The sequence below is a fragment of the Struthio camelus genome, chromosome Z, assembly GCF_040807025.1.
Source record: "Struthio camelus isolate bStrCam1 chromosome Z, bStrCam1.hap1, whole genome shotgun sequence".
In the NCBI taxonomy this organism is placed as follows: Eukaryota; Metazoa; Chordata; class Aves; order Struthioniformes; family Struthionidae; genus Struthio; species Struthio camelus.
Window position 1 is genome coordinate 55,308,865 of NC_090982.1, and position 22,245 is coordinate 55,331,109.

At 35.4% G+C, this 22,245-nt stretch overlaps 1 protein-coding gene and 1 long non-coding RNA gene across 2 annotated transcripts in view; one reads left to right on the forward strand and one right to left on the reverse strand.

Moving 5' to 3' along the window:
• LOC138064775 (adhesion G-protein coupled receptor V1-like) overlaps positions 1-22,245 on the reverse strand; it is a 273,548-nt gene that overhangs the window by 114,056 nt on the left and 137,247 nt on the right. The window lies entirely within an intron of this gene.
• LOC138064778 (uncharacterized) lies at positions 778-10,244 on the forward strand. Its single transcript, XR_011138030.1, has 4 exons — positions 778-1,084; positions 1,217-1,376; positions 7,768-7,822; positions 8,882-10,244. It is a non-coding gene; the product is annotated as an uncharacterized lncRNA (long non-coding RNA).

Genomic DNA, 22,245 nt, shown 5'->3' on the forward strand with positions numbered 1-22,245 from the left:
ACAGAAGGTAGTGAATTGACATATTTTAGTGGCCAGCGTTACTGTCATTGGTGCCCCTACCCTATGGGTTCCATCTTGCTGAACGGTAGCAGCAAACTGGAAGGCTCAGGCATAGTTATCATGTTTCAGAGCCATTTAGCTCCTCTACAACTCCACAGAGTGCAGGATGTTAAACGTTTTTTGGTTTTCTTTTTTCTATCAAGAGAAAAGGAAACACCTTAACAAAATGCAATGCTTTTCGTACGTCATGTAAACACGGCAGGTGAACATCTGAGATCTTTTCATAAAAATACTGCCCATACAGTTAACCAGTTCTAGATTTCCAACAGCTTGTCTGGATCAACACACCAAAATGTTTCAATTTTACCCTATTGGTAACTTTGGCAGAAATTAATCTTTTGAGCACAATATTTCTATTTTGGTATAATGTCACCAGCCAATGAAAAAAACACTTAACTAAAATTCTCCCAGTAAGCCCTGCTGTGAACTTAGAAATGTCATCTGGAGAAAATTAATTTAACCTTGTGTTATTCTGCAAAATGGTCATTTAAGTGCAACACAGAGGTTGCGTGTCAAATTTCTGACACTGAAGCCTTTGTACACTAATGGCTGTTTACACAGGTGAATCCTGTTGAGCTGCCAGATACTAATTACTCCACAACACATGAAAAGACATAGCGAGCACAAGCTCCTCGGTCTAAAAACCTACGGTACCGTGTTCCGGACTGAGGGACTGCAAGGTATCTCTTTCATTCGTCTTAGCAAACCTGGCTTTATCATGCAGTTATACCCTCTTTCATTTAAGCAAAGATGCTAACTGCTGTCTTCTACCTCTCTTCATGTTTTGATAATTCCTCTTTCTCTACCAGGCTGATTCACAGAAGTGCACTGTATTCCATGAAAACACTGACTTACTGTATCCAGATTTGACTTTGTCTTGATTGTTTCAAATTCGTAATCTCTTCTAAAATGACACAAGCTTTTCAAGCATGACCACGATACAAGCTTTTCAGGCACGACCACAAATTAAATGAAAAATAAAGTCTGCTACAACTTGAAATACTTCATGCTTTTTAATTACCAGGTAAACAAAACATTTTGACCAAATTGTTCCAGTCTTGCTTGTTCGTGTGAATAAAGGAAGAAAGTAAAATTTACTTCCTATTTGTCATTACCCTTAAAATACAACGTGATCTTATCTTTATACTCCTTTCAGGAGGATGTGGCAGGATAACCCAGGATATACATGTAAGACAGCATCTCGCAAGTGGACAGGGAGGGCTGACGGCACATTGTTGCAAGAAAAGAGGAAAGGTGATTCTGTACGTGCTTTTTGACCAAAGTTTCCTACATCTCCTCACTTCCAGCAGAAACAGGTATTATTCGGTATCTGAAATGTGTAAAGAAAACCCTTTAATGATGCTTATACAGAGCCAAGGAAAAATATCATTATGGGCATACAATGTACCTTACCCTCAAATATGATATTCCCAGCTGTTTAGTAAGTCACTATTATTCTACGCTGTTTCTGTTTCCTTGGAAACACAATAAGAATGAACACAAAGTAGACCTCAGCATGAACTCTGGAAAGATACAAAGGTGACTTGTCCACGCACTCAACACGTGATCGCTGAGCTAGAATGTTTGGGTCTGGAGACACTGGCACAAAACTATGTTTACTCAGAATAAAAAAAGGTTAATAAAACTAATACACAACTTCCCAGCTCTTTGCCTGTGAACGATTACCTAAGATGCTCTCTTTTTAATAAACTGTGTTAGCCATTTTGAAAGATAAACTATTCCTGGCTATAAAACTTATTCTCTGCAGCATTTTCTCTCTCTTTGATTTGCAATGAAAGTATAGCCAAAGGGCTAGCTTCTAAAGCACCTGTTTCACCCATTTTAGGATTAAATAACTTGTTCCCTAAGGAGCAACTGTGTTTCTGAAGTCACTTATGGTCAGATTTTCATTCTCTTATTTCCTTGGGTGAGTCATCCCATTGACTTCAGTGGCAAAATCTATGTCTATCTGACATATGAATATGAGTACGAAGAGCTCAAACTAGCTTTCATTCCTTTATTTAATTGAAACATATATATGTATATATGTGTATTTTACTATTCTTGCATTTATCAACATAATACTGCGGGAAGAACTTAAATGAAATGCAGAGGACTATACATAAACTATTATGCTATAAAAAGGAGAAAATTTGCAACAATCCTGCCAACCGTTTCTTGTATTGAATCCAGTCTTGCAATCATGAGCCACCTACTGCATGACTACCAAATTGCTCACACATCTAGGAGAATAGTTAGCCAAGCACTTTATTTACTAGCATCACAGAAACTCTGCTTCAAACAGACTCCAATTGTGCTGAGACTGTAATAATATATATTCATTGCGATGCTTTTGAAAGAGTATCAAGTACAGCAGCCTTGAGTTTCTTTCTTTCAACCAAGCGCATCACACATCTAGACATCAGAGTTATTGGCTTCTTTACACTTTTTTGCCCATATAGGAAGGCCAGAAAGCTGATTTAAGCAATAGGCTAGAGAATTCCAGAGAATAGCATCTTGACTCTCCAGTTGGTAAGTGCCATTTCAGAGAATGGAAGGGCTTTTTGGGAGCTGTCTGGTTGTTGTGAGAGATCGCAGCAAATTATTTTAAGCTGAAACATGTTCTAAGTCTACCCCCTGATTTGCATCAACAGACATTTGTGGCTGTTACCAAAATGAGAGTAGGTAGACAAAGTTATGCAAATCCACTTTCTTAAGAATTCCTGCAGAATTCCTGCTGAATCATTGGATTCAGCTCGGTGTCTCTCCTTAGGTATATTTGGCCAAAGCGTAACTACCCAGAAACCTAGGCTCTGTGGTGTGCCAACACGTAGTGATTCGAGGGACTAGGTGCCACATTTTCTGATCTTCCTTGTACGAAAACAGTATAGGCAGAATATAGACTCACAAAAATATACATTTGCACTATTCTGAGAAATTGTAAACTTTGCATGAAAAGCACAGGCACAGCTCAGTTTTGACATTTTAAGTACTTAAAATGTTTCAAAGTAACATTCCCATATGAAAATAAGCTTTCTGAAGGATTTCGGTCATCTGACTCATTTGTATTGAAGGATCTGCATCTCTTCTTTCTGATAAGACTGGGAGCTGCAGGTGAATAAGAGAGATCACTTACTTGTTCACTTAAATATAGATTTCAGGATGTAAACCTAGGTACCATTTTTGACAAGTTCCTGCCTTCTTGGGATTAGCAGAACTATGTCCCGCTTTTCTTAGAATCTTACTGTTTTCAGAAAGAAAACACAAACAAGCACATTCTGGTTTCAGTCTTCAGACCAACTAGCATATCAAAAATGGCAAAACTATCCCGAGTATATTTATTTCACTGTCAAGAACCATTAGCACTTACATTTTTCTCAAGAACACTTGATAAAGCTAACCAGCTTATTGCTATGTAACGTCAGGAAAAAGGAATGTGTGCCCTCTATTGAGCAAAGAGTGTACAAGAACTATACACAGAATACTAAAGAGCACCATTACAGACTTTTTTTCTTTGGTCCAAAAGAGAAAAAGATAGCCTAAAGCTGGACTGGTAACTCGAGAGCAGCTCAAAAGGCAGGCTCCCTGTAAATACAGTGCAGGACAAGGAAAGTTCCAGAGTAGTAGATGAAATTAATGTTGCATCTATTCAGACAGCCATGTGTATAATTACTGCAAAGAAGAGCACCATGAGAAGAGTCACTGAGAACGCTGGAGCATGGTGATGGAGGTAGAAAAGGTTTCATATAGTTAGTTACTCATGGGATGGAAATGGGACTTCTAGAAAGCAGCAGTATCAGAATACAAACTTGGAGAACGTCTATATGTGATTGCGAGGCTCACAGCAGAAGGGAAACAAAATGAATTCTTTCAAATAAAAGGCTTAAAGCACGGTAGATTCAGGAAGCAATGCAATTATCAGAAGCAGGAACTTCAGGAGGCTATCTTCAAACAAATTTTTGAACTCGCTGGGATGTCCTTTCAAAGCATTTCTATTTCTTTTTTTACTGACTGATACTATTTGCTTCAATAGCATTTGCATGTTCTCTTTTCTCGCCAATAGCAAAGAATCCTGTCCTACATAACCAACGTTTGAAAGTCTGCTTGGACTTCGTCATAGGCTAGATTCCACACACTCAAGCCAGGACCTCAGTAAAATGCTTCCCTCTGATAAAAAGCATACCATCACGTGGTCAACACATGGGAATCACCCTAACTAGATTAGCAATACAGGAAAAGGGCTGTTAGGCAACACAAAGTACAAGAAAGTGGTGGAGAAATTAGGGAAGATCCTCTCTGTGGAGGTAGAGCAATAAATTGGCACACAGCACTGGTTATTTGGGACAGACAGGCATTAATTGCAATAGCAGTGCTAGACTATTAACATCTTTGCCCTTGTCCTTTCCTCATAGTTAAAGCTTGTTTGATAAAAGGCAAGGAATGCAGCAATGTTGACAAAGTCCCTCTAACAATATCAATACTCAATATGGAAAGGGAGATAAGTTGAGAACTTGCACATGTTTTGTCTACGGCAATCATGGCTGAAATACTAGTTCATGGCGCAACAGTTTGAATAAATAGGAGCTGGTATGCTAAATCCTAGTGTTGTTGGCTGATGAACACTGCTTGAGGTTTAAGGCGTGGCAACGTTTCTTTACAGATTCATTGGCACATACACAGTAAGCCTTATTACATCTCATTTACAGAAACTGGCACACCTTTATTTTTTTTTAAAAGAAGAAATGAATCACAAGAAGACAAGATGGGAGATGTCAAGTGTGAGGCATATATGTTTGAAGCTTATGAAAAAATAAATCAGAGTCAAAATCAGATCACTGTTTTTCAGCAACACACAGAGTGAAAAACTCACTGAAAAAAAAAATTGAATCTGAGAAGAGAAAGAAAGATCAGGCTTTAAAAAAAAAGATTTGTTTGCAGGTTCCTCTACAAACCAGCTCCCCACCACAAACAACACACTACAGATAATTAAAATTTGTTGTATTTCTCATCCCTTTACTAGGATTTTGTGTGTTAACACACTATGTTACAGTACAGTAGAAACTTTCTCCACAGGTTTATCTGCTTCTAATTTCCTCTAGGCTGTATGCTAGCTTATCACCTGGGCACCTCACCTAAAGAACCCTCCAATCTCTTTATATACTAGTAACAATCCATTTGCAAAGAATGAGACAGAAAAATGCACTTGAAATTCTCGGGCAGAATCAACAGCTGATAATATGCTAAGTGTCAAGCAAGCACCAGGATAGTTAGTTTGACATCTGTGGGCTTTAAAGAGAAAGACTTTTATGTAGAACTTATGGACATTTTCTTTTTTGCCCTGAAAAGAAAAAGATGATGAAAATAATTCACATTCCAAATTAAGACAAAAATGAAGACCATTTGAAGTGTTTTCAGAGAGCAAATGAGGATAAGCATGAGAAACTGTCAACATAAGACTCAATAGTCCAATGATTCATGATCCCAGAAAAGTGGGAGAGCCAGGTTTAACTGCCTGCTGGGCCATTCTCCTTTATCCTAAGGGGATACCTCAGCAAACAGGTCTCGGTTTATTCTATGTAAGGTTTATATTAGTCTTTCCACCTGGTGCTTACCATTTTTGAATAACGTTCAGTACAGCAAAGTTTAGTCCCCCCCCCCGCCCTTTGTCTATAATTTTGGTCAAAAAATATCCAAAATATCCAAAATTCAAAAATGAAGTTTCTCATTCAAAAAATAAAACAATGAGAAATGTCTTCAGAAAATGTCTTATCATCTCCATTTTAGTGAAAAGGAATAATGAGATGAAGAAAAAAAAGTGAATTTTTTTCACCTTAAATGTATTGAAGACATATTGTTAATGTAATTCCCAAACTAACATTTTATTCATTTTAAATTCATGTGCTTATCAAGCAATTATGAAAATATTTGCATGAACCAGGGTTCAGAAGTTATGAGAAAAATCTGCATATCATACACCACAGCTGGTCTTTTTTCAGGTTTTGATAGATAAGTTTACAGAACAAGCTGCAGACTTATTTTTACCATCTAGTACTAAATAATCAAGGAATGAAAATATCACTTTGTGAAGCAGACTAGTCAGTAAGAATTGCCTGAAAAAACATTAGCTGGAAAAATCATTGTAAAATCCACAAAAATAAGGCAAGTGAGAGGTTAAAATACTAGAAAAAGCAAAAAAATAAAAACAAAAACAAAAAAAACTAGAGACACAGGTATATAAGGTATATGCTACTATTCAGGAGGAGAAGACAGAAGTAAAAAGACACATTTAGACCTTGAAAACCAAAAAGTAACCTTCATTGTTCTTCCTTAGAGCAAAATTAAGAGAGATTCAGGGAACAGATTTCCTAATTCTTGAGCAGAGAAAGACTTACGTTACTGAGGGAAATCAGTCAAACAGTGACCAGGCCAAACTGATAACAATGGAATTTGAAATTCCAGAACTATTAAGAGTTAAAGCAGCAGGTGGCCTTTACTCAAGAATTACAGATTTCTTTACTGAAGCACATTGCAATATCCAGAAAAACATTTTACTGCATGTGCAAAAGTAACCTGGAAAAATATTTTACTGCATGTGCAAAAGTAGCCTGACATACAAAAAAGCTGGTAAGAAAAATTCCAATTAACTTTCTTCAAGAAGCTGATATTTAGGTATTTTTGTTTACTGATATATAAGAAATTTACTGATACATATAATATTAATGAATTTATCATGATGATTTATATACATTTTTCTTTCTAGGCACTTAAAACATTAGATGAAATGTATGTATATTGCATAAAACTCTCTCATGGCTTTCATCGTAATTTTACTTGGAAGATTGTTTAGTTCTAGAAAGGAAATGTAGTATCATACAGGGCATCAATATGAAAATTCTTATTTCCATGCAAAAGTCTGTTCCTCTAATATTTCAGTGCTGCTATAGCTGTATGTTCAGAAAGCAAACCCTACTAGGATGCTTCTCCTTCCTAAAATTATTTTTTCTTTGACTAAAACATCAGCTGCAGGATGATAAGAAATTAAATACTAGAGTAGATATTTCTCCTTATCGCTCAGCTACAACATATGACAATAATGGCAAAAATATTCATCAAAAAATAAAAAAGGAATTACCCTTCACATTCGCTGTCATGCATATAGTTAGTACTTGCTAAAGGTAATACAAATTCTAGCTTCCTTTCTAATTCTTATTTGCCTTCATTTTTGTAATTACATTCTTTTGGGAGCTGAAGTTTTCCAAGACTGCCAGTAGCTCAAAGGTATACTAAAAAAAGAGCAACAATAAGAAAATTACACTTTGGGCAGTATAACTTTACCTGGCCTATACAAATATATACACAAAACCATACTGTCTATCTTCTATATGATCCCAGTCAAAACTCTGCTCTCTAAAAACACCTGAATATGAGAACCTCAAATGAAGTATGTGACCTAGCCAAACTTGCTAAAAATCAGGTTCAAAGGTTTAGAAATGATGAATTCCTGAGGCTGGGAATTTCATAAATTTATATTCTTTTGATTTTTTTCAAGCTGCCTTTATTTGTAAATGTCACTATATGGTGACATTTCCATATCTTATGGAAAAATACCAGTTACTGGGCATTAGAGCTTTCATAAATATTAAATCATCCAATCTGATTTGTTAATTAATAACATAAGTTGTTGTATCCTATTTTTCTTACCAATAGAAAAACAAGGTGGGACTGCTTCTGAGAATTCAAGGTGAAGGCTGACTTAAAACAGGTAAAAACTAAAAGCAGGTGAGATTAAGGAGAAATGCATACACTGCACCGCAGTCCACTGCTAAACTTAATGTTAAAAATTGAGTCAAAGTATAATAATGGTAAATGCACATTCTTCAAAGGAGTCTAACACAAGGATTCTTGCAATATCAACTATCTAGGCCATTATGCCCTCACACTGTTAGTACAGCAGTGTGCACAAATACTGGCTTGTGTATGGAAGCAGAATAGCTTCATTAGATCTAGATGGAAATAAATAAGCCATGCCTCTGAGCAGAGCTAATTAGATTGAGCTGAATGCTACACTAACATAGCTGTCTAGTTCCAAGTCTCAAACAGGTTCAATTAGTGGTTACTTGGAGCTCTCTGCACTGTATTTTGTTGTAATGCACAGCATAAAGGGCCTACTGTACAGATTTAGAAACGGCCTATTACCAGCCTCTCAAAGAGAAAGTTAAGATGAGACTTGCTCACATGCTATAAAATTTTACAAGGAGAGAATATTACTAAATTGAGAATGCTTATTACTACATCAAAACTATAACAATATCCAATTCCATAAAACTGCAAGAAGACACAAGAAAGTGAAAATAAAGCTCAGAAATTAACTGTGAAGACTAACTGTACTGGAGGTCCTCTGACATATCTCAAACGGAGTTTCTGGCTTAGGTTGCATATTCTACTTGTCCTTGTATTTTGAGGGAAGGGAGGAGAGCTTACATATCTGTGCAGTTGAGATAAAACGATTCTGTTAAACCATATTCATCTGGAACAACATACTGTGATGTTATTTAGGTAACTGGCATCATATCTGGTCATTCAAAGAACTTAATGAACAAAATCTATATGTTCAATATTTTAAAACTTGTTCATGTCTCAACCACAAGCAGCAGGTTAATAAATGAAGAGAAAACTCTGATGGCTCAGTACTAAAATATATAAAAAATACTTGACACTGTAGAGCTTTTATTTTGCCTAACCTACTAGCTCCTAAAAAAAAGAACCTAAAGATATCACTTCTGTTAAAAACATTTCCTTCCCTCATATGTTTTCCTTTCAGCATATGTGATAGCCAACAGGAAGAAATTTATGCAAAGAGAAATCACAGAAACGTAGACAATTCAGGGGGAAGATGACTGATCCGCTCTCTTCACACTGCTACTGCTTATTAATTTCAAACTTCCTGCTCTGATGAGTTTCCGTTCTCCTCAAAACACCAAGCTCCTATCCTACTGATACTTGATGCAGTACTTCAATTTAAACAATGTTCTGTCAAAAACTTCTCTTATAAGAGCTTATTATGTATTTGGTTCATACGTGAACTGTGCATACCGCATTCATCTTCACAATTACTGCAGTCCAATTGGGCAATTCAAATTAGAAGTCTTGCTTACCATGAGACAAAGCTTTTTTGGACCTGAACGATGTCCTGCTGTGATGTTTCTTGGGAAAAGAGAAGATGAGTAGCTCATGTTCACCACCACAGAGAAGGAATTTATACGGAGTATATTCAAAGGACTTCCACAATATGAAAAAATAAGGAGAGTACACCGCATGATAAAAACTGGTGTCCGTGATCTGGAGAGTTTACAGGGTGGACAGGGAGGACATAAGGACTTAATGAGCTTAGCTAAAGCAAAGAAGTTTTTGCTGGAATTAGTATGGAGAATAACAAGAGTCACAGGGAGATATTAAAGTGAGACACACTTTTCTGAGAGAGCAGAATAAACGTAAAATGAAAGGATCCAGTATTTTCTCAGAGCTAAGGGCTAGAAAGTCAGAGGTCATGGATGGTAATGATAATTACAGGAGTGAAGCAGGCTTAGACAGGGAAATTGCCAAATAAAGAAGGAAGGAAGAAATGATCCAAATACACATTCTCACAATATCAGGGGTGAGAAATGGAAGAGGATGGTGTGGAGATGGACATTAAGAGCTGGAGCATAAGCTTCAGCTTAAGCATAAGCTAGTCAAGATTTAAGAAAGAAAGAAGGAAAAGGAAAAATTTTAGCAAATACTGTGCAAGGAGACGTGCTGGTATCCCTGCTTAAGAGACGGATTTTTTTTCTAGGATAATTCTAGGACTCGAGGAAAATGGAGTAAACACCTTATAATTCTGGGAGACTTACAAGAGGCTAAGTAACTAGATTAAGCATAGCGTACGCAATTAGAATCTTAAGAGAAATAGGTGATAACATTAATTCAACGTAAATCCATCTTTGAATATATCTACATTTTTTAATACCTGACAATAAAACAGTTGGCATTACACAAACGAGAAGGAAACACAGTCTCCTGAACAGGCAAGATTTTAGGAATAATTTGAAGAAAAAACATGAAGGCACTAGAAAGGCCTAACCAGCAAGCTCCCACATAGGAAAATGCTGGTATACAAAAGGTTTAATAAAAAAAATGTATTTAAAAACACACTCACTCTGTACTCTGTCATTTTGTGTAGCATCTTTTTTGTGGTAAGTTGCACTAGTGACTCTGTTTTCAGACTGGTCTTCTAGTCTATTTCAGCTCGTCTTGTCTTGCTTGTCTAGTCAAGCTAGTTTAGTCTCTCTGTCTCTTGCTCTCTCACTAGATATATCTATGTATATATGTAGGTATATATGTAAATATATCTATGCATATAGGTAGGTCACACTTTTAAAATATGGACAGTAAAATCGCCATTTATATATAATAAACACAACAATACCTGAGGTACCGTTGACAAATGATATTACTATCTCATTGGAAATTCACAAAACATCCTTAATATAAGATTTAATGTCAATATACTGCAGTCAGATTTGTCCAGTTTTAAATTAGATTCCAGAGCTAGATTCTCCCATATTGAGATACTTATTCCCAAGTAGCCATGATGAAATAAATGAATCTACTCAAAGAATAACTTACAGTAAGTGGAAAAGTGATAGAAATTGGCTTATATTTCCTCTCTTCCGTAACATAAAGCTTCGATCAGATGAGAACTACTTCTTAGGAGTCATAATTCAAAGAATTTATCAAAGTACTGTAAAATTATAAAGTTTGAGTAAAAATATTTCAGTAATATCATCCTTACCAAGCTATAATCAAGCTAATCAAAGCTAATCAAATAAAATGATTACAACTACAAAGACTTAATAGTGTTAGACACAAAAGACTTTTTTTCTACAATCCTAGAATATTTAAATTCTAGCTGTCCAACACAAAGGGAAGAACAGCGATGCTAACTGTACCACAGTTTTCTTCTTCCTTCTCTATTATCTACCCAGTATAAAAGATGCATTCACAATTACAAAAAACAGAAATACCTGGTTGCCCTGTTTCTCGTATTGGGATTGCAACTACTTCTGCAATGGGTCAGTTGCGAAACTCAGTACTGTTTAATGGGACACTTTCAGCAAGACAGGAAATTGTCATCTAGATATTAAGGCTCATAGAACAAATAAACACCACCTTAACTGATAAAGCTTAAATTTTTTCCAGTCTATTAGTATATCACCCCAAAACTACCTATTCTTCACCTTCCCCAAGGACGTAGGATCCCAAATTCACTATTCAAATAAAAAAATTTCCCAATTCTTAGAACAGTGGGAACTAGAATACTGCATGAATGGAAAAATACAAGATTGCAAAACTCCCCATGGTAATCCTTTAATGAAGGTTTTAAACTAACATGAACCCATTAAATAATGTCACATTTAATGAGTACTTAAATAATATCATTAATAATGCAGTAATTGGACCTCTTTACAAAAAGAAAATCTATTTAACACTGTCATCATTTCCGGCAATACAAGTTACTGAATAGTGCCTTGTTCGTAGTTGTTATTATTTTTTAAACATAAATAAGCCAGAAATAATGAGTGAGAGCAACTTTTCCGGGAACTGCAGCCCAACCATTTAATTTCTCTTCTTAAAAAAATATTACTGTCTATGTGTAATTATATCAGGTGGGGATATAAAATTACTATTGTGCTTGTGGTGTCTTGGAACCTTCTGCAACTTGGCCGACCTACTCAAGCAGGAATTACACTGTCTGGAATTTCACAGCAATTAATCACTCCAAAGAAATAATCTACAATGAGTTTTTGCTATGAATGTATTCACTTTCAAATATGACCTAGACAATATATTTTTCCTGTATTATGCAACATATTAACAAAATTAATTTTAGCATACGTAATCTGATTTTTTTAAAAAATCCGATAGTTTAAGAATTAATGTATTTCACACAAAGATAGGACAATAGCACATATATTGTATGCTGTTTACATATATAGATCAATGTCAAACCAACCAAAATTAATGTTTTAGTTTTGTTCAGTCAACAGAAAGGAATTATTTTGATAATTATAAACACATGCTTTTTAAAATAATGATTTGAAAAAAAATCTAAATGTGAAATATTTCTGAATTTGTAACAGTTCTATATTGCCTTTTCTCAATAGATGAAATCATGATTTAATGATGGAAGACTGGACAGTTAAAATACACATACATTGACATCCATCAAGTCCTCTCCCCAAACTAATAACTTTCAGGTAGTCTAGTAACAAACCTTTTACCAGAGACACTTCTTGACATCTGTAATTTCAGTTCTGATGTTCTGCCTAGCAACTACTAATGAGAGATTTATATGAATGATCAAAGAGCATTACACCATCTTTAGTTGCCCATATAAGAAAAAATACAGTTGGACTTTTGATTGCCTATGTCACTATCTACGCAAAAATAAACACTTTATGAGGTTTCCCTTTCTATAACTGTCTACACATAGTTTTCGTTTTATGGAATTTTAGAAGCTACCTTACCGTCCTCACCTATGTTCTGCAAGTTATATTAAAAAAGCAAAATATCTGTTCTTTCAGTTGGACAACTTTGTGACTAGCGCTCATAGAAACAAGCAATATAAAGCAGGTATGTGCTTTGACACATTAAATATTAATTAGGTCTTGCTTTACTTTGATACTAGCATCACAAAACAAGATACCGCTAAAGACATGTGGAGAAACTCACAAAGACTAAATTCAACTAGTGAACACAATCTCTATGGACAAGAAAGAGTAATAGACTTCCTCATGAAGTAGTTAAAGCAGGAGCCTAACCTGACTGCTCTGATTCTCTCACCACATGAAGGAAGCATGGGGAGGTTGGGCTTTTACTGAACTAAAGTCAGCCTTTGTGAATAGCCCTTAAACCATTCGGAACAATTTCTGAATAGCTAAAAATTTTATGACATTCTGACAAGTCACATGAAGCTCTATCTTTACCTAGCAAACATACCTAGAAGGAGTGGGGAAGAAAGTCTATGCTAACACTGTCTTCCATTTTGTTAGTCTAAGACTCATAGGATATAGATTTTCATCCGCAATGAAATTTGTACCTAATTATGGGGAAAATAATTTTGTTCTCAATTCATATTTTAGTCTACAGAACTTGCATGCATAGAGGAACTTCATATTCACAACTAAAAGTTATAACTGTAATAAAACAAGCACTGAAAAATCTAGGCTGAAAGACAAAAATTCATCTGGAACAGAGCTAAACAGAAGGTTATTTAAAACCCTAAAAAGAACATGCCAGGACGTGTTATTACTTACTAACCACACTAATAACTTTTTTTGTTATTTATAACAAAGATTTGCAAAAGAAAATGTTGGTCTATGAGCAATTACTGATGCAGAATCTGAATGCAAAGGTGGACCCTAAGAACTTCAGCACTATAATGCGTCAGATACAGCATGGCAGTCACATGTAAACTGAAGCAGGGTGTAAATCAAACAGAACTGATTGACTGTTGGGCTGGATTGCTTCCTTTTTTCTAGTTTCTCACAAAACTGTTTGGATTCTACTTCCCCTTTAGCTCAGGACCGAGGCCAATTCTAACAGTAGCCTCAATTCTCCTGTACACGCTTGTATTTATCAAAAATCATTTCTGTTGTTATTCTTGATCCTATTAATAACTTCAGCACAATGTGTAAAGCACATGATCTTTTCTTTTTGTTTGTTTGCTTTTAGAAGTTTTTTTTTTTTTTTTTTAATAAAAGGACTATTTTTCCTGTACCATGACACACCACTTTTTGTTCGCTTATTTTCTCTGTAAAATACAACAAAATATTTGGATCATAATATGCTCACAGAAGTTTGATATGGATGAGCTAACTATCAAACGTATCCTTATTTCACATAAAGCAGGACAGCACTAATAGGAATTAATTTTAAACTACACTGCTTGATCTACTTCACTATTCTGAATCAAAGTTAAGCTTGAAAGGAACAGGCAGTCAGGTCTATATAGACCACCTGGAGAAGAAACAGATAAGAAAAGAAAATGAAGGTGAAGACTGCGCTTCTAAAGGAACAGCGAAAATCTGACCAGCAATCTCACAAATTCTGTGAGATCTGCAGTATTCGTATTTTACGTCAAACCTGCTGTACAAGAACCTCTAACACAGTACTTCAGTGGTTCAGTCTTCGTCGGGAAATGATGACAGTGCATATGAACATTTACGTGCAGACAAACAGATGCATATGCACAATTATTGAGGGCAGCTTACATTACAGTGTGTGAGAGAGTGTGGATCGGTTATTTTACTTGAATTGCTTTAAAACAACTTAGGAAACAACACGAAAAAGTTAAAGTATTTAGTAACTATGTATGCTTTTATATTACATAAAAATTTTAAGTTAGAAACACATCTCAGAAATTAAAATAATTCAGATTGCATCTTTTTCCCATATCGCTCAAAATGATGTATCATATGATACAATACCTATATTTAAACTTTTGAGATTAACTAAAAAAATGTTTTCTAAAAGTCTGGGGTAGCACTATGTTCTGCAGAGCTAAGCAGTCAGAGGAATCTTAACTCACGCCACCAAGTGTAATCACTAAATGTAGCATTTTGAAAAACAAACCATGGGTGGAATTATCAAAAGTATTTAGAGTGCTTTTTAAATTTTATTCATAGAATGAAAAAAACCCACTACTCTTTATATATTTTCTCATTTGCACTGGGAGCTTTGAGGAGGGAGCTGGACTAGATGACCTACAGAGGTCCCTTCTAACCACCATTGTTCTGCTATGATAGAAGATACAGGAATTTACTGGTCATCTATTAATGACGAGTGAATTTATATCACGAGGCACATCTACTTAGCAGCTATACTTAGGAGTCAAACTCTCTCTTTATTCATAGCTCTCCTCAAATCATCCCAAATATTACAGTCTACCGGACCTAATGACTATATGACAGAAGGGATTTCAATGGACAGATTTCCTGTTGGAACAAAAATCAGCAAAAATACAGAAAGATAAGCAGCTGCCCACTGACAAGAAAATCATAAGGAGTCAGTGATTTCAGCGTTTTATGTAGAAGTACCAAAACAACGATATCAAAAAAGACAATATGATAGGCTGAAATTAATGAGAACTTTACCACACTGAGGGGAAGAAGTTCCCCAGTCCCAGAGGGGGTTAAGAATCATGAAACGCTACATCGATGATTTACACTAACAGAAGAAAGTTTGCAAAGCAAAAAAAAAAAAAAAACCACCCAAAACAAAACACCCAAAACAAAAAGCACCCTAAAATAAAAAGCAGGCTCTTGCCTTGGGCTTAGGGTGGAAGAAGAAACCTCAGCATCTGGAGGAAGGAGCAATCAGCTGTTGAATCAGAGGACATAGAGACATTTTCAAATAATAAAGTAGATCTGCACAACTTTTTCTCATTTTTAATTGACTTCCAGACTTGCAAAAAATCTAATGAAAATGGAGGGCCATATTATGAGAGCCCTTATTCTTTAACCTACACCACATATTTGTCTCCAAACCTAATAATGTAAGAGAGAGATTTTTAGCAGCTAAAATAAAAACAGGATCTACCGCAAGTAGTCTGTTCTCTCAGCATTCTTCTGACCATGCAGTTTTTAATCAATGAAGGAAAAAAAAATCTCATCTTGAAAAGAACATGAAAAATTCCATGCAGTCCAACAAAGCTCTGTAATATGATCTGGAATAGATTATCAGCACTAATGGATAGGCTTTTTAGTGTAACATAGAAAGTTTTAGAATATTTACAGTCCACATGGTTATAGGGGGAATATTATAATGTCAGCAAAGAACAGAAAACACATGGGCCCAATTCAAGTTCATCATCATGCTTGTGAACAGACACCTGTAAGCTGAAACAGGCTTTGAATAAAATCCATTTGTTTTTTACATCTCACTGATCTGTTTAGTGTGATGATAAATCTAGCACTCCTCTTATTAACTACATTTTCCATTTGATCATTCACAAAGTATTTTTAACACCAAGCAAATCAGGACAGGGCATACCCGTTAGGCTATTACTGTAATGATGCAGTCAGTTCAGGGTAAACATTATTCTACGCCTTCTGACTAAAAGTTAGCAAATCAGAGTTTAGTAGTGGAATTAAGCTTGGAACTAAATTTCTTAAGTATGACATTAATAAAAACATCCTGAAATTGCACTGCATAAAGCATATTATTGGATTTAAAAGCGATGAAGTTCTTAGCAGCCCAATAATTCCAAATGGAAAGGTAAAAACAAACAAATAAAAATAAAACCAAATATGGAACATCACAACAGAATTAGTTCTAGAAATTCTGTATCATCTGAGAGTGTAGCAACTGCTATATTTATGCTGGGTTGTGATAAACAACCTTAGGACAAATATGCTATTGCACTGACCACAGAGCCGTATTGATGCTCAGAACAAACTGTAAGAAAAACATTGGGTTCCATATGCCCATCTTATGTAGGGGGAAGCCTCAATGGGAGAGAAGAAACAGGAACTTGACTTACATTGTGAGATCACTAATATATGTTTCTAATTTTAACAGTGATACTTGATTTTTCTCAGTGGTCTGTCACAGGCAGCTATTATGCAAAGCTCTTCCAATCTCAGTCAGGAAGCTTTGGCCATATTAAAAATGATGTTCAAAAATGTGGCCTACCAAACCATCTATACTTATGTATGTACCGTAAGTAATCCATCTATGTCATTCTATCTTAGAGAAAAACCACTACATTAGTAAGTGACAGTTCATAATATACTAGATTATTTAAAGCATATTAATTTGTAATTATCAAATAAAAGACCACTTTTAACCTCATGAATTTGTTTCTTTGGTACAATGATAATGAATCCACGTTACTTAGATGAAAGTCTTGACAAGCAGCTACAAAACAATATTAGAAAGCAGAATGTCAAGTCCAAGTCGAGAATACATCCCATCTCCCTTTGTTCCTGATCGAAAATGCTGAAGAGAAAATTATAGAGATTAAATCTACGTCTTTTACTCTACAGAACTGCAATCCTATTTAAAAATCAAGCTTCTCTCCCCTTGCATAAAAGAAATGTAATAAAAACACTTGAAGTTTTGAAAGCATAAAGTTTGAAACAGATTGAAAATTAGCTACTACAGCTGCAACTTCATCTCTTTCCCTGTGAAGTAGCTCAAAAATGAGGATGGTGTCAAATAAGCTTTTACAAGACACTAGTTTTCTGTTGTCTGGTGTTCCCCAAGCACTAGACTACAGTTATGCGATATACCAGATCGTCTAAGTTACAGACCTGTCTAGGATTATTTATCATTCAAGAACATTCAGTGCATGTTAGGACAGCGTCACTAAAACTTCTTGTGGCTAATTTAAGACTAAATTATGGAGGAATATGAAAGTGGCTAGGTGAAGCTACAACCCTTGCGTTTCCACCAATGATGGCAAGTGACGACTTCCATAGGAAGAGTCATCTCCTGCATGTTTCAGTCAACAAACTTCAGCAACTTAGAAAGATTAAATATTCCTTAAAGGCAAATATGATAGCATTCAATGGAAACTTCAAGCAGAAAAGGTGCCTGCTGAAGCTTAAAGGCATAGTGGATTCTTTACACTACAAACTCCTCTTGCCTTCAAATTTACTTTTATAATATTTAGCACATTTTAAGAATCATGAACAATGTAAAACTACATAAATTGGCCAAGCAATAAGTGAACTATGAACTAATTAAACTGGCAATAGACTACTGTAACATAAAAGCTCACAAAAATTGGTATTTGCTTTAAAGAGGTTTCCAACTCTTTCAAACTATGTTTAATCAGGTAAGCCACACTGAAAAGACGCCAGGCTCTTGTCTTATTACATAGCTAAATGTTCTTATTATTCTGTAGAATATTAAAACATTCTGAAGATGGAAACACATCAGTAATTTCAGAAGTTACAAACTGTACCTTTTCCCTTTAAAAAACAGATTGTCCACTAGAATCTGACATTTATCTGACATTTAAGCTCACTTGTAACAGCTGTCCATCTCAGCATTTCCAAACAAAGAAATAGTTTCTGAAGATGCTTAAGCCTGTAGTGAAACTTTTAAAGCATACTTCCATTGTGAAAGGCTGGAGGAAAGAATAACACATTTCTTTGGGCAGACTGCTTTGATCTACAAAGTGATATTCACTGCGTCTCAGCCTCCAGAAGTGAATGATCTCAAGATAAAGATTAAAAAATTTAAACCTAAAAAACCTGAAACATTAGCAAATGCTGTGAAAATTACCACAACGCTCTGCATGTGGATGTGTCACACACTGCAGTAATATGTTAAAAACTGTCTTGATAAAGACCTCTTAGTACATTTTATTATTTTACAACACATACCTTTTAAGTTTCTAAACTACGGTGAACTTAGTAAAAGTTTATTATGAATATGAAGGAAAATCATTCAGGCAACAATAGGAGAAAGTTTCTAAGGTGTAGTGGGAAATTCCAAGTGACCCTCATGCTCCTGGCCAGAGCAAGCTAAGCTGGTCAGCTGCAAGCCCAGTCCACTGCTATGACTGGATTTCAATGAGATTATGCATTTGTGCTTGTGAAAAAAAAGAACCATTTTCCATTCTGCATCTAAACAGAAGATAATAGAGCCTTACATTTGCTTGCTATGTCAGCAATGACCTATTAAGATAATTAAGATCAAGTTCACCTTCAATTGTACTCTTTTAGTATCACTGAGCATACAGGCATAGCACAAAGAAAGCTTGCAATCTAAATGCCAAAAGCCTCAAAGCTAAATTCATTCATAGTTCCACTAAATAAACATAACTAAGAGCATATTACAGAGGAAAAATTTCACATAGGTGAAAGGTAGGTATTTCACATAGGTAGAGGAAGACAAAAGTGAATGGATTCACTGGATTTTAAAACACACAAGGTAGTTGAAGAGCTAACGCTTTAGACTTACTCATCATACAGTGAACACCAGTTCATTCAACTTCCCAACTTTGCTTTTACTCTATTCCAGTGAAACCGCATTTACACATAGATAGTATTTACTATCAAATATAGTCTTGAAAGCTTTTGTTCTTTGAAGACAAAGCTGGGAAATTAAGACACTCAAACTAATAATTAACCCAAAGTGATTAGTTGCCATCATGCCTGGTCTCTGCTAAAAGTTAGTAATGAGCTGCAAAGTATTCATACCATGTATTGGTCTGCATAAAGTATAGAAGCCAAGTTACATGTTTATATAAACTATGAAGATTAATATATGAACATCACTTTAACCTTTCCCAGGTCAAGTGTAGGGCTCTGTGTATCACAATGAGTTAATGACTTGGAAACCCTTAAAATGAGGATTTTGGAACGTAGTAACAACCACCCATCTACCCAAAACTCTGCTCGAAGGTAAGAGAGTGCGAGGATCTGCGCTAGTTACACAGCATTTTTAAACGTGAGGATAGCTTTTGTTACATAACTCAGTCTCCTGTGGAGATCTTTTGAAAATGTAGGTATTACTGTCTCTAAATCAAGTAAAATACTTTATCTAGATCAAAGATTACAGTCAAGTATAACTCTGTAATATTAAAAAAAAAACTTCAGAAGTAACAAATAGCAGCAGCTATAAGCCACTTTTAAGGGTGAATTTACCAAGAATAAACAGCTCTGTATTTATGCTTCTGAGCTATGCTTTTCTCCATCTGCAGCTCACTTACTTTTGTGTCAAGTCATGCACTACTATGAAAGAGGTTGTGAGAAGATAAAATGTTTTTGTGTGTCAGATTTATAGGACCAGTATATCTTCACGGGAAACATGAAGCCATACAAATACAGTGTATGACTTTTGATCCCTTTGTGTTCTCACTGTGGGAACACAGTAAAAAAAAAAAAAAAAAAAAATCAGCAACCACCTACCAATCTTTGGCCACTATTTGTCCCAGGACCAAGGAAGACAGGAAATGAAGATCATTATACGGCCCTGAGTATCCATATTGAAAAGATGCACTACTATCTTGCCCAAGTAAATGAAAATCTACAGTAGGGATGAAAGAATGAAATCTTGCTAGCCCAGAAGAAAACTGTCAAATGCAATATGGCATGGCGGTCCATGAGCTATGACTTCTGCCTAGCTATTAACTTGGAAAGAAATGATCAGAAGGTGATATACAACATAATTTCAAGGACTAGCTCCCCATCAAAATAGCACCTCAGTGGATTTGGACTGAATGTACAATGTTTTGGAGTAGGGGACATGATTTAGTCATGTACTTTACAATTTTGTTACATAAGGTCCTCTTATGCCTCGTTGTCATTGATTCCATTCTTTCCTTGGTAATCAAGGTGGGCTTTGGCCACATGCTGGCCTTGTTTTTATGTTCTTTTTGGGTTGCTTGAGTTTCCAAGTCCTTCAATACACAAATCATTCCCAATAAAATGGAAACATTTCACAATCTATGACAAACTGAAATGTTTCTGAAGCCTTTTTTGTGATAGAACATTGTGAGTTTGATTTTTTTTTTGCACACCTGCCCGCCTCCTGATTTCTCCATCTGACCAATATACAATACAAACTCCTCATTGCTTATTCTACTCATCATTCACTACCTAGTAATTCCAGCATTTACAGTTTTCATGGTCATTTTTCAGAGTCTATTCAGATCTAGATTTTTACTACTGTGTTTGTTTTAATTCATATTCAGTTTAACACAAAATATACCCAATTAACTTAGAAGGGGCAATAAAAGAATGATTAAAATGAATACAGCATCTCTTGATTTAGAGTTATGTATGAGCTTTTTGTATTATTCTTATAAACCCACGTAAAGTCATTTTCAAATGTCAATTATTATTGCACTTTCTATACAAGAATAGATAAAAATCTGCCTGCTGATTAAACTATCAAAACCTATACAAATGTATTTGATCACAATTAACAGGGTAAGTTGGCATTTACAAACATCTTTTTCTATTATTTTCAAATGCAAACTGGACACCTATAGACTTAAAACTGTACTTGCCCTGTGACTCCGGCATGATCAGATTCTAGTTTCATTTAAACCAAGAAGCTAATCCAATGAAGTCCTGAGCAGGATTTCTTAATCTAATGCGTATGGAACATTAACTGTCTGTAAGATATGAAGAAGCAGATCCATGAAAAATGCCAAAAATTCAAACAAATAACTAAGAAAAAAGTGTACATATTCTGGAATACGGAAGCAAATGGAGGAATGGTGGTGGAGTAAAACTAAACGCTAAGTATTCAGCAGGTAGTATAATTTTAATTAGCTACAAATGAAAACCGTTGAGGCACTATGGCTCAAAAAACTGTGGTTTTTTTCTTTTCTTGAAAAGATGAGCTAACCTTTAAATTAGTTTAGGAAACTTCAGATCAGCACTCCACAGGTATTGCTAGGCACAGAATTTATGGGTAATAGCAATTGCTGAGGACCTTCTCTCCTTCAGGACAGGGCTGCGGAAAGCCTTTAGTAAGGAAAGGAGCAATGGAAGATTTGCTGATTAGAAGTACTAATATATATCCACATTTTTATTATAGTTGAAAGGCAAACGTGAGTGGACTAAACAAAGGGAGATAAAGGCAGAAAAGGAGGCAGAAAATATGAAGAGCTGAAAACAGCATGAAGCAGATAAAGAAAGCATCACCTGCTTCATGGTGAGATACAGGCAGAAAGAGATGAACAGGCACCTTGGGAGTGCTGCTGTTCCACTCTCTGTGGTCCCCAAAAGTTTATGATGTTGGAAAAAAGTACAGTGTAATGAAAAAAAGAGCTGGAAGGCATTAGCTGATAGAAATCTCATACACTTATGCTTTAAAGTGATAAACAGAACACTTAACTGTTTGCAATGAGGACAGGAGGTGTGAGATAATGTAGTAGCATTCTAACATATGTTATAGTATTGCTCATATATCTGAGTTTTGGCAAACAGCAGGAGATAATTTATAAGAAGATACTAACAGCTTGTGCACTAACACTACATTGTGACACAACATCAGAAAAGTTAACAAGGGAAGTAAAGTAACGTTATCCTTATGAATAGCAAAAATAGGAAAACACAGGCATTAGAATAGTGATATGTTATCACTAAGAGAACAAAATTTTGTGTTGGTTGGTTAAAA